Genomic DNA, 11,920 nt, shown 5'->3' with positions numbered 1-11,920 from the left:
ATCTTCCCGCCAGCTCGCTAGTTTCCGCTTCGCTTTTTTCTCCCTTTGTGTTCACCGTCTCCCACAGTGCTTCCGCCACCCATGTCTACTCTCTCCGTCACACTTTTTCTCTCGTTCTCTCTCTCTCTCTCTCTCTCTCTCTCTCTCTCTCTCTCTCTCTCTCTCTCTCTTTCTCCTTTTATTTTTACGTCTCATTTTCCAACGACACGCAACGGGGCGACGTTGGAAATTTTCTTCCTTCAGCTCTCTTTCTCTAGCTAATTGCGAAGCGAAAGATCGCAGCTCTTTCCACACACACACACACACTCTCTCTCTCTCTCTCTCTCTCTCTCTCTCTCTCTCTCTCTCTCTCTCTCTCTCTCTCTCTCTCTCTCTCCCCCTCTCACTGACGCTCGATGGCTCTTTCAGCTTTTAAGCTGGCCACCGGACCCGAGCCGGCGTGCACACACAGGTTCTCGAGCGAGCGGCGAGAGATTCCCCCTCTGTCGGCATCACCGTCGAAGGAAACACGGGGCGGCATGTTAGGACCATAACCCGAGGGCGCGACACTCTCCCTACCAGCCAGCCAGCCAGCCAGCCAGCCAGCCAGCCAGCCAGCGGCGACAAGTGAGCGCCAAATTGCTCTCGTTACTTTGTATTCGGCGCGCCATGAATAACACCCGCTACCAAGCCCCGCGCGCCTCCGTCTAATGCGGCATCCACCCCCGCGCCAACTTTTGCAGCGCGCTTCAACTTCACGTCGTGGCTTTGATCTCCGAGTCGAGGTTGCGCGCAACCGCTCGCACCAGCTTGCGTTCTATCCCACCTGAGGAACACGAGAGACTGTCTTTGCGTGTCGCGTGTCCCCGACCGATTATCGGAATACAGGAATTACAGGAATAGCTCGCGATATCTGTTCGCCGCGGATCATTATGAATCATGTCGCAAACATCGTTTCAACTGCAAATTTTGGAACTGGGTCGTGCCAAACACCTGCGTTCGAAAGTATCGGCGATTGATATTTCAATTCGATTCGAGTGAATCAAAACGTGGAGGAACAAGATAGCTCGTTTCGTGATTACTTTCAACCGACGGATATATTATATGTGCAATTTGGGAATTCAATCGGCGGGATATTTAACGACAACGAATAACAGTCTGTCATGAATCGATCACAAATTCGATGTGGAATTTGCAGCTGGAAGGCCGCATGTCCAAATATCTTGAATTTCTCCGGATTATTAAACCAACTGTAATACACGAAGCGAGGTCATTATTGCGGTGCGCCTCGCGGTCGATCCATGAGAGATGGAACGTACGCTTTGATAATACATCTATCTCCAGAGGCAACAGTTGGTACTTCACATCCGTTTAATCTCGCTATCATACAGAGATTACAACGGCGCGACTAGTCCACCGGGCGATTGCGTAATGACACACGATGTATCGCGCGAGGAACCAGATTTAAATCATGTGCTTTATGTCCAAAGATACAGGACACGCGCGCCGCAGCTTCAAAACGGCTGCATGTTCAAAACGAAGCACGTTGCGATAACATGGAGAACAAAAAAAAAAGAGAGAGAAGGAGAAAGAGAGGAGAGAGGAGGTGATGACACGCGGATGTATCAGTGAACCAACAACACGAGCTTTGTGAAGTTAGTCCGCGACTTTAATTTTTTTCTTGCGCTAAACATGTGCCAAGTTGTTTGTAGAAATATGTAGTGAAAGAATTTTCGTTTGTAGTAAAGAAATAAAAAAGTCACAAGGGGAGGGGGGGAAGGGCCGCCCGCAAAATTGGAGGGCTGAGTTCAAACCAAGCCTGATAGAAGCCAAATCGTTTGTAGAAATATTTAGTGAAAGAATTTTCGTTCGCAGTTGCTCAGCAAAAAAGTTACAACCCCTCTAAGTAGCAAGGATAGAAACCAGTGACTCTAATTTCGCCCTTGTCATGAGGGCTGACTTGAAACCGGTTCAAATCGACGCTAAAGGGTTTGCAGAAGTATGTAGTGAAAGAATTTTCGTTTGCAGTTGCTCAGGAAAAAAGTTACAGTCGCTCTAAGTAACAAGGGTAGAAGCTAGTGAATCTAATTTCGCCCTTGTCGTGGGGGCTGACTTAAAATCGGTTCTAATCAATGCTAATGGGTTTGTAGAAATATGTAGTGAAAGAATTTTCGTTTGTAGTTGCTCAGAAAAAAAGTTGCGCACCTTTAAGTTCGAAGGGTATGCTTTTTCGCCCCGTCGTGGGGGCTGACTTGAAGCCGGTTCTAATCGACGCTAAAGGGTTTGCAGAAATATATAGTGAAAGAATTTTCGTTTGTAGTTGCACGACAAGGGCGAAATTAGAGTCACTAGTTTCTACCCTTGTTACTTGGAGGGATTGTAACTTTTTTCCTGAGCAACTACAAACGAAAATTCTTTCACCACATATTTCTACAAACTCTTTAGCATCGATTTAAATCGGTTTCAAGTCAGCCCCCACGACGGGGCAACAATAGCTACCCTTAGAACTTAATGGTGTGCAACTTTTTTTCTGAGCAACTACAAACAAAAATTCTTTCACTACATATTTCTACAAACCCTTTAGCATCGATTTGAACCGATTTCAAGTCAGCCCCCACGACAAGGGTGAAATTAGAGTCACTAGTTTCTATCCTTGCTACTTAGGGGGGTTGTAACTTTTTTCCTGAGCAACTGCAAACGAAAATTCTTTCACTACATATTTCTACAAACAATTCGGCACATGTTTTGTGCAAGAAAAAAATCTTTTTTTAAAGTCGCGGGCTAACTTCACAAAGCTAACAACACGACGTAGAAAATTTCAAGTTCTCACGGCGTTTAATCTCTCCGCCGATTGCGATTTGTGCGGAAATGTGCGGGAATTTCGTGGTCAACGAAAAACATCCAAATCTACAAACAAGTCATCACACGAGATATCAAAACGGGATATCAACGCGCGCGCAAAGTTCAATACTGTTCAAGGTTCGTACCGTGTCATTCCTGAAATCGCCCTCTCGCCTCGGTAAAGCTGCCTCGGTAACTCTCGCAACGGGATCGGTTATAATACGCGCGAAACACGCAACAAGCCCCAATATCGGTAAAATGCAATATCAATCGTTTATCGAGGTATCGATCGGCCGTCAGAACAGGCAGAAATAATGACATCCGAAAGCCGCGACCGATTGGTATGCATAGAGGTAAAATCGGGAATCGCACTATCTCACCCCGATTCCTCGCTCTCCCGCCTTCTCCTCTTATCTCTCTCTCTCTCTCTCTCTCTCTCTCTCTCTCTCTCTCTCTCTCTTCCTCTCGACCCCTCTTCATTTATTCATCTTACGATCGACAGTCGATTCGACGTCGAGTTATCACGCGCGCGCATACGCGCTCGCCGTTGCTCAAGTGGATCACGTCGGGTTATCGGTGCGTTGCCGAAATACCGAAATCGAGCTGACCCAGGTAGATAATGCATTTAACGTACTCTCTCGTGCTACACACACACACACACACACGTTTCCCTCCCAATTTCCTCGTCCTCCTTCTATCGGTGAGAGAACGCGCGCGGCTATTTCACGGCCATTGAACGCCTCGCGATGGAGCGCCGACGATCGACATCGGGATAAATTTCGATGCCGCGGGCCCGTCCCGCGGGAGAAGCTGTGTGTAAAGTGACAATGGCGCGAACGGTAGGAATCGACGATAATTGAAACGTCGATTGCGAGATTCAGGAAGGCAAAGTTGCGAAATCTCGAAGTCGTTTCGCGCGATTGCGAACTGAGATGAACCCGTCGGCACGTTCGCGCAACGCTGACCAACCAACCCCGAAGAACCTCCGTGTTTCTCTCATCCTGCGGGAAAGAGCACACTGTCCGTTTCTGCTTTTCACTCACCATCCGACGCACCGTCAGACGGGGACGGGAGGAATCTCTCTGAAACGCGAACGCGACGTGTACCCTCACCACGGGACAAACGTCGACGCGAGAAGCTGTCGCCCGGGAATTTGCCCGCGAGAGGCTCGCGTCAGCAAAAGCTCGACAACGAGTTTGGACGCGAGAACGGCCACGACGCTACATCGTCCCCTACGTGTTTGCGGAGGACGAGCAGATTCGTCAGCGCGACTCTATCAGCACACCGGAACTTTGATCGCGCTTCCGTCGCGTCGTCGCCGTCGGAGCGTGTTCCGCCATCGGCGAGCAGACGCTCAGGGACGTCTCGCGCTGCTGTATGCGCGCACGGCTTCCTCGGCGAAGTTTCGCTATGCGCGCTCCTCCCGCGGGAGAAGCTGCGATGATACCTCCGGATCTTCGTTGTTTCATAATTCACGCGCCATCGAGTCGAAACGGAAATCTGCGTCTCGTTTGCTCGTCCTTTCACCGTCGAAGAGTCGCTACAACGATGAAGAGAGAAAGAGAGAGAGAGAGAGAGAGAGAGAGAGAGAGAGAGAGTACTTTCGACGGAAGTGCCTCGCAGATTTGCCGAACACATTTAGTTTCAATCTCGCGATTTGAATCGCGCGTCAGCTGTTTCATCTTCGACCGTAAAACGTTCGTTGACACGTTCGATGCCGCGACGCTCGTCAACACCGTGCGAGAACCTACACTGAAGAACAGAGAAAAACACATAGAAAAATATAGTTGAACTCACTATATTTTATAGTTTATTTTGGCGTCAACCATATTTTTATAGTTCATGGAACCTGCAAAATATAGTAGAATAAACACAAATATATAGTCAACGATTGACTTAAATAATTGTTTAGTTACTTTTACCACATGTATGGTAATTTCTCATTCACAAATATAGTGAAATTTAATATTCATATAGTTACATCTCAGTCATCATTTAGCAAATATTCTGGTAATATTGACTATATAAAAGAGTTACTTTATCTACCATTTTATATTTGTATCCATACAATAATTTTACTTTAACTTACTATAATTCTTAGTAAAGATATTATATGATTGGTTATACTATGCCTATATCGTAATTATTACCGATATTATGGTAATATACCATATAGTTACTATAAATATGATATTTCGGACTATAATTTAGTTACTATATCATTAGCTCCAAATATCATATACTTTTCTCTCAGTGTACTAACGCGTCTCGTCAAGTTTCGTCGCGCGTTTCGTGCAAGATGTAATCGCAATTGAAAAAGTCGGTCAATATAGCGCCAACAAAAGGAAGCGAAAGATACACTCGTAAGTGAAATTGCGAAATCGTCAACTTGAACAAAATTAAATCGAGCTAGATCACTTGACATAAATACAAGAAATATAGAAATGTGTGACCAGCGGAGACAAGCGTGTGTCATTTGGATGACACCTCGTATATACTCGCCGATAGTACTAGCGCACCAGAAACTACACCCTTTCCGCTGCCTTGTCCCATTCCTACGATAATAGCAGTCGCGTTCGCGCGGCGGCTCCGAAAATAAGCAGGAAAATTCGCAAATTGCGTGACAAACGACGTACGAGCGCAAAGCGGCAAAAAGCGACGCGAGAAAAACGATGCGGCAAAAGACAAACACTCTCCTGCCCGCGGAGGCTGGCAAAGCCGGCTGTAAAAGCGAAGGGAAATAGAGGCGTGCGCGTTAGAATGTCGAAACTACCGATACGTATATAGAGCAACCCCGACGGCCCGCCGCGCCGGATAGCCCGTTTGTTTTGAAACTCAACATGAACCGGCAGATGGAGAGCATCCGATAGAGGCAATAGAGGGGAGCTGTTCGGTCGATTCGGCCGGGCAATGATACGTAAAGGGCCCGGCGAGTTAACGCAGCCCGGAGAAAGAGAGTGAGGGGAGGAACCAACTCTGGAAAAAAGAAACGAAAGGAAACGACAGAGGGCGATAAACGAGACGGAACGAGAGGCTATAAAAGAAGAAGGAGAGATAGAGTCGGGGGTGAGGAAAAGCAGAGGGAGGGAGAGGGCGAGAGAGAGAGGGGGAGAGAGAGAGAGAGAGAGAGAGAGAAATAAAGTGAAAGAAGAAGAAAGAAATAGGCGCGTTCACGTACGCACGCACACACTGACTGGTCGCATAGACCGCGCTCTATTCGCCCGCATCAAGAGCGCATCGAACATCTCTGTGTGTGTGTGTGTGTGTGTGTGTGTGTGTGTACGAGTGCGAGAGTGAGTATGGACGTGTACGTAGGTGGGTGTAAAATAGAGGACGTAGAGACAGTCGTTGTGTAAGCACGAAGCCGGTGCAGCAACGTAATGCACTTAACGTTATCTACTCCCCTCTTCGGTCCGCAACTACTCGACGACTGTCACTCCATTTCTACCCTAGCTACCTGCCGACTATACCCAACCCACCTATCTACCACCACCCACCCACACACGTCGCGCTTCCTCTCGCAACCCTATCGAGCAGTGCGATGGGTGCTCTCCCTCCATTCGCGGCGTCCCGCACCCTCACTTGAGTCTATTCGCACCCTCACGCTCATATAAATGACGGGCGCTGGCCCGTTACGTGTCAGACGTGTGTCGATGCGATGCGCGTTGCAGTCGCAGTCGTGTGTGGGTTTTACACGGCGCGTCTCTCTTCCGCGAGAATTGCGGCGGGCGAGGGGGGGAGGGGGAGGGGGAGGGAGAGGGAAGCGCGACTATCCGGTTTATTGTCACGATTATGACGCGCGAATTTGTGTATGTGTGTGTGTGAGATGCGTACGTTCCACTCTCTTTCCCTTCAGCGCCTTCATTGAGGATGCAAATTAGAGCAATATGTTTGAAGATCGTCGATACGTCTGAACTTGTGAGAGCGGAGGAGGAAACGCGCGCGCGCGCGTGCGCGCACGCAACGTTGTTTCGCGATTACTTCTGACCGCTGCTGAATTATGCAATTCAATACTTTATGCAATACTTTGACGTTTTATTTCGACCGATAGATTCAGCGAGGCGCGAAATTACTCTCGGCGTCGTTCCCATTCTGCCATTTTGTCAGAATCGACTGACGTGGTAGCGTAGTAACGTTGCCTTCCTCTCGATCCTCATGTTTATTTTTTTACACAAGCAACAATTTACATTTGTAAATTTACATTTTACTTTACATTATATTTGATCAAAGATGAAGGGAAAAAATGGAACAAGGTGTGTGTGTGTATGTGTGTGTGTGTGTGTGTGTGTGGTGGTAATATCAACGGTAATAATGACCGCGTATGTTGTAATCTCGTATCGAATAACCGAGTGATAAAATTAATATTGGTAATTATCACTGCTCGCTGTAGCAAACTAATATCTGTCTGGATCAATCCGATGCGCACGGCCGGGAATAGCAGCAACTTTCAAGTTGCGCCTCGATCGACCCTAATTTTATTAATTACCGCGGATCTACCCTGCCCCAGTTGCCGAGGACACTAACCCTCTGATGCCCTATTCAATTTGCGCCTTATCTAAAGTTCTACATAATAAACTTTAGAGCGATGGTTAAATTTTCACATTGCTCTCGCGTCGACCGTAATACGCCGAGTACAGAGCAAAACAAAACAGCATCCCATCCCGACTTGAAAGCCGCGCTTCCTGCAGCATATACAAGCTCTCGTCTCACTCTCCTCTCGTCGTGAAATTCAGAATTTTACGCTCAACTTGAGAAAAGTAAAAAGGCGTAACACTTTCCAACAAATGCGTAGCAATTTCGAATATATTTCTCTATGATGCAAGATTACGAAAGAAATGTGTGCAATTTTCACTGCGTTATTTTCTCCAAGGCGTCCAAGGCGAGAAAGAGAGAAAACTACCGGCGGTATATGTGGGGGAGGGGGGGGGCTGAAAGTTTGACGGCAAAGTTCAAGAGTGGACGCGCAACGCGTTCGCGCTCGCGCGACCATTGTTGTCGATGTCCCCCCGCTGGGCCGGAGCCAGAATTTATGCGCTCGCGTATATACGCCGCACTTACGCCATGCCATAAACCAACTCGACCGCCGCGTAATGCCTACTCCAGGCCTTTAATACGCGATCGGGGAATAAAGGGAGTTAGCGTAACGCGCGCCGGTGCAATCAAAGGTACGTCGGTAATCAACGTTTCGGGTTCGCGCGGGCTTGCATTTAGATGCAGCGGTGCAGCGGCGGCGCACCCGTTGCATCGGTTGCATCGCAATAGATTCGCTCGCTCGCGAATGTCGGTCGCGACCCGACCCAGGAGCGAGGAGCACAGTCTTTAAAAATCCACCGCGAGATTTACGATTCATACGGGGAACGTACCCCCGTGGGAGATACATGACAAACGGCGCGCGACAGCGCGAGCGATCGGTGCAAGTGTCACGTACGAAATTCCGGCGAAAGTACGAAAGTACAACGAAAAAACGAAAAAGGCACGAGAGAGAGAGAGAGAGAGAGAGAGAGAGAGAGAGAGAGAAAAATATCCCGGTGTGTTAAATCGAGGAGCGAGGAGAAGGCGCGCTCGAATCCAATGCGCATGATCGCTGTAGCGAACGTAATTGGCACAACCCCGAGAATTATGCGAGCTCCAATTTGCATGAAATCGCGCGACGACGATAGTCTAGTTACAAGGTGCGAGGATCGCCTCCGGCGGAGCGCGCGCGCGCGCGCGAGAGAGAGAGAGAGAGAGAAGGATGAACCGTTGTCATAATCGTAGCGCGTGCTTTGACGTCGAGTAGAAAAAGAGACGGGAATGTGTCGTGATGTAAGTCGTAACAGCCGCTTTGTTACGGCGAAGCAAAATACGGAGAAACAAGTAGCTGCCGTGTGTTATATCGTGGCCGAGTAAAAGCAAGCACGTTATAATTAGACGACGGGGAAATGACCGCTTCACGATCGGACGAGCAACGGTTGAGTAGAAACGGCGGCGTTACGATCCCAAGGCCAAGTGCTGATTAGCGTGTACTGGTATAATTCTTGTATCATCACTACTTATTATCACCACAATTATATATTTTATCGGCGTAATGAGTCATATACGCTTCGGACGATGACAATGATAATGATTCTTCTCTCGAAAGATACTACTGAAAGTAAAATTTTCGTGGAAATGATCGTCTGCCCAACTTTCGGAGTAACTACCGTGATATTACGACGATTGATAAAAATAATTTATCAGACTGGCCGCGTAATTAATCCAACTTGTAGGCACGACCCAATGGACGCATATGGACAAAAGAAACTGACGCACGCGTGCGCGAATGAATCAAGAATGAATTTTGCTTACTCGTATCAACCCAGCATAAGCTGTAAGCACAGCGATGTAATTAAGGAAAATGTCGGCTTGTGTCGAGGCTTTTCATTGCACCCCGGAGATATTCTTCTCGGGGATTTTCATTGTACCTTGATCCATCCCGGTGGGCGAGATAAGATAATGAAACGAAGCATTATTAACATTTTTGTAGCGCCCGAGGGATACATCAAATGCAGATGCCCAGTACGCACCGTTTGAAACTTTATAAGAACACCGAGTTATGGTACATACACACACACACACAGACACACATCACGCGATAAGGACTGTCCCAAAGTCCGCGAAACTGCTTTGTTGCCGTCCCTTTGTCCGAGCGGCGAATATCTGGATCGCCGACCGGTCAATCAAGTTTTTAAGTGGCACTATCGGCGATGTCACGATCACACACACGTATGAAAGAGACGAAACGTATAGTTTCTCTGTAAACTCGACAATGTCATCGCGATGCCGCGTCAATTACCAATGAAACGCGAAAAATCGCGAGAAACCACCATAATGATCGGAAAACTGTTTCACGTTTCTGCACAACCCAGCCGGCAGAGAATAGCCGGTGTGTCGTCGCGCGCAGTACGTTCCCGCTATCGAAGCATCTAAACGACGTCATAACGTACGTTTTGTGCGACAAGAAAAATCGTGCCAACCAAGACCGAGCGAAATAAATCCAACGCGACGTGAAGCACGATCAATCGGCCGCGACGAACAAGCGAATGAAGAGATTCGCTCGTTCACGCGAGCGAGCAGTAAATTGCTCTTTTTCTCTCTCTCTCCCTCTCTCTCTCTCTCTCTCTCTCTCTCGTTCGGTTCGCGACGATAATTCACGCACGAGCGACTCGCGCGCGTCGCGGTCCGTTAATAAATAACCGCGTGCAAGAGTCGACGGCTCTCGATCGATCGATCGAATATCGCCGTCGTCCTCGAGCTGCCCCTCCTTGTCGTCGTCGTCGTCGCGTCAATAACGAGTTATCGGGCCCATTGTCCCGCAAAGATTATCTCGATGAGCGATAGTCGATGGCACGATGAACGGAGAAGGCGGACACGTGAAACAGTTGGAGGCGTACGAGCGGCGGATGCGCGAGGCAGGACCGCCGGTTATCACCTCGTCGACACGGTTATAATTGTCATCGTTATCGTTATTGCGTCACATAACCTAATTGCCATGCGACGCAGCCGTCGGCCCTTATCCCGGCGACGATTAACATCGGCGACATGGCCGGGAACACGTCGTTCATCCATATGCAGGTAACGCCGGTAACGGATCTCGCGCGGAATCCGCGCGTATCGCGAATAAATTTCGTTGGCGCTAATTCGAGGCGACGGCGGTGGTGGAGTCGAGAGTCGTCGCGTCTAGAAAGGGAATCGGTGCTTATATATTATACAGGGTTGGGAAGTAACGTCGTTACTGGTATCGTTACTTTTTTGAGTAACGATCAGGTAACGCCGTTACTTTTTTGTGTCAGTAACGAAGAAGTAACGGCGATACACTTTTTTTGTAACGAGTAACAAAACGTCCGTTACTTTAACCGTTACTTTTTAATTTTTATAAAATTAAACTTAATTGTATTTAATTTCTATGCATTTTTTGTTTTATGCTGGATTTAGTGAGAACCAATAAAGATAGACTCACATATTGTCATCCATTGGTCGTAGAGCTATACAGAAAGGTTTAAAAGAAAGGTAAGTTGGTGTAATTTGGTTAATAACATATGTTCATCAAACAACATTCATCTGATCGAAAAGAAAAATCAATATGTTCATATTTAATTTTATTGATTTAACTTTAGGTTTTGTACAATACTACATTCAAAAAAGAAGAATTGATAATTGCCAGCTGTTAGCACTGCAAATTCAAATTCAGTTGGTTAGCCGGAGATAAGCGAAAACTTGCGCAAACATATTTAGAAGATTTATCAGGAATTCCTTCAATTAAACATTTTTTGATGCCTGATAAGCACAACGATAGCGATGACCTTTTCAATTTCAAATAGCAAACGTCAAATGAGAAATCTGCCTATGATGAATAGCAAAGATTTTTAAAGTCAACAGGCAACTAATGTCCAAATGTTATTAAATTCATATCCACTAATTAAGAAACTTTTCATTAAGTACAACACTTAATAACATAAAATAATAAAAATATTTAAATATATATATTTCTAATCGTCTTATGCCCGATTTATATCTTGTCTCAGCACCTTTCTTATAATCCTGGATTTACAACAAAAAGAAGTAACGGAAAGTAACGAAATAAAATATCGTTACTTTCAAGTAACGATAACACGTTATTTTTTAAGATCAGTAACGAGTAACGGTAACAAGTTACTTTCTACCGAAAGTAACGGTAACGGTAACGAGTTACTTTTAAAAAGTAACTTTCCCAATTCTGATATTATATTATTTCCGACTGTCGAGTGCAAGCTGCACGGCCTGTCGATCAAACTGTCGATGTCTCTTTTCCCTTTTTATCTCTTCTTTTTTCTTCAATGAACACACGTGCGTGAGAGAAAAAAGCGCATTTAACAGCGCTGACTTTATACAATACCACCATAGTTTACCTCGCGTTTTCGCATATTCGACTCTCTGTAACTCTGTTGCAATCCATACATTTTGAAAAAAGAGAAATAAATAACCAATTATACAATTATTGCATAATTACAAATACATCCACGTCAGTAACAGACGCGAAATTTGCTCGACTATATATCCCAAATAAAACTGCCGCCTCTAATTCGCGCAATCTCGAAATAAA

General features: G+C 46.5%; 1 long non-coding RNA gene across 1 annotated transcript; it reads left to right on the top strand.

The window, feature by feature from the left end:
• The first annotated feature begins 10,156 nt into the window (after positions 1-10,156).
• Positions 10,157-11,248, top strand: LOC112589452 (uncharacterized). Its single transcript, XR_003113561.1, has 3 exons — positions 10,157-10,413; positions 10,774-10,848; positions 10,956-11,248. It is a non-coding gene; the product is annotated as an uncharacterized LOC112589452 (long non-coding RNA).
• Positions 11,249-11,920: the final 672 nt, after the last annotated feature.

This window comes from Harpegnathos saltator, unplaced genomic scaffold (genome assembly GCF_003227715.2).
Source record: "Harpegnathos saltator strain DR-91 unplaced genomic scaffold, Hsal_v8.6 scaffold51, whole genome shotgun sequence".
In the NCBI taxonomy this organism is placed as follows: Eukaryota; Metazoa; Arthropoda; class Insecta; order Hymenoptera; family Formicidae; genus Harpegnathos; species Harpegnathos saltator.
Note: the sequence above shows the minus strand (reverse complement) of the source record. Positions and strands in the feature narration are given on the sequence as shown.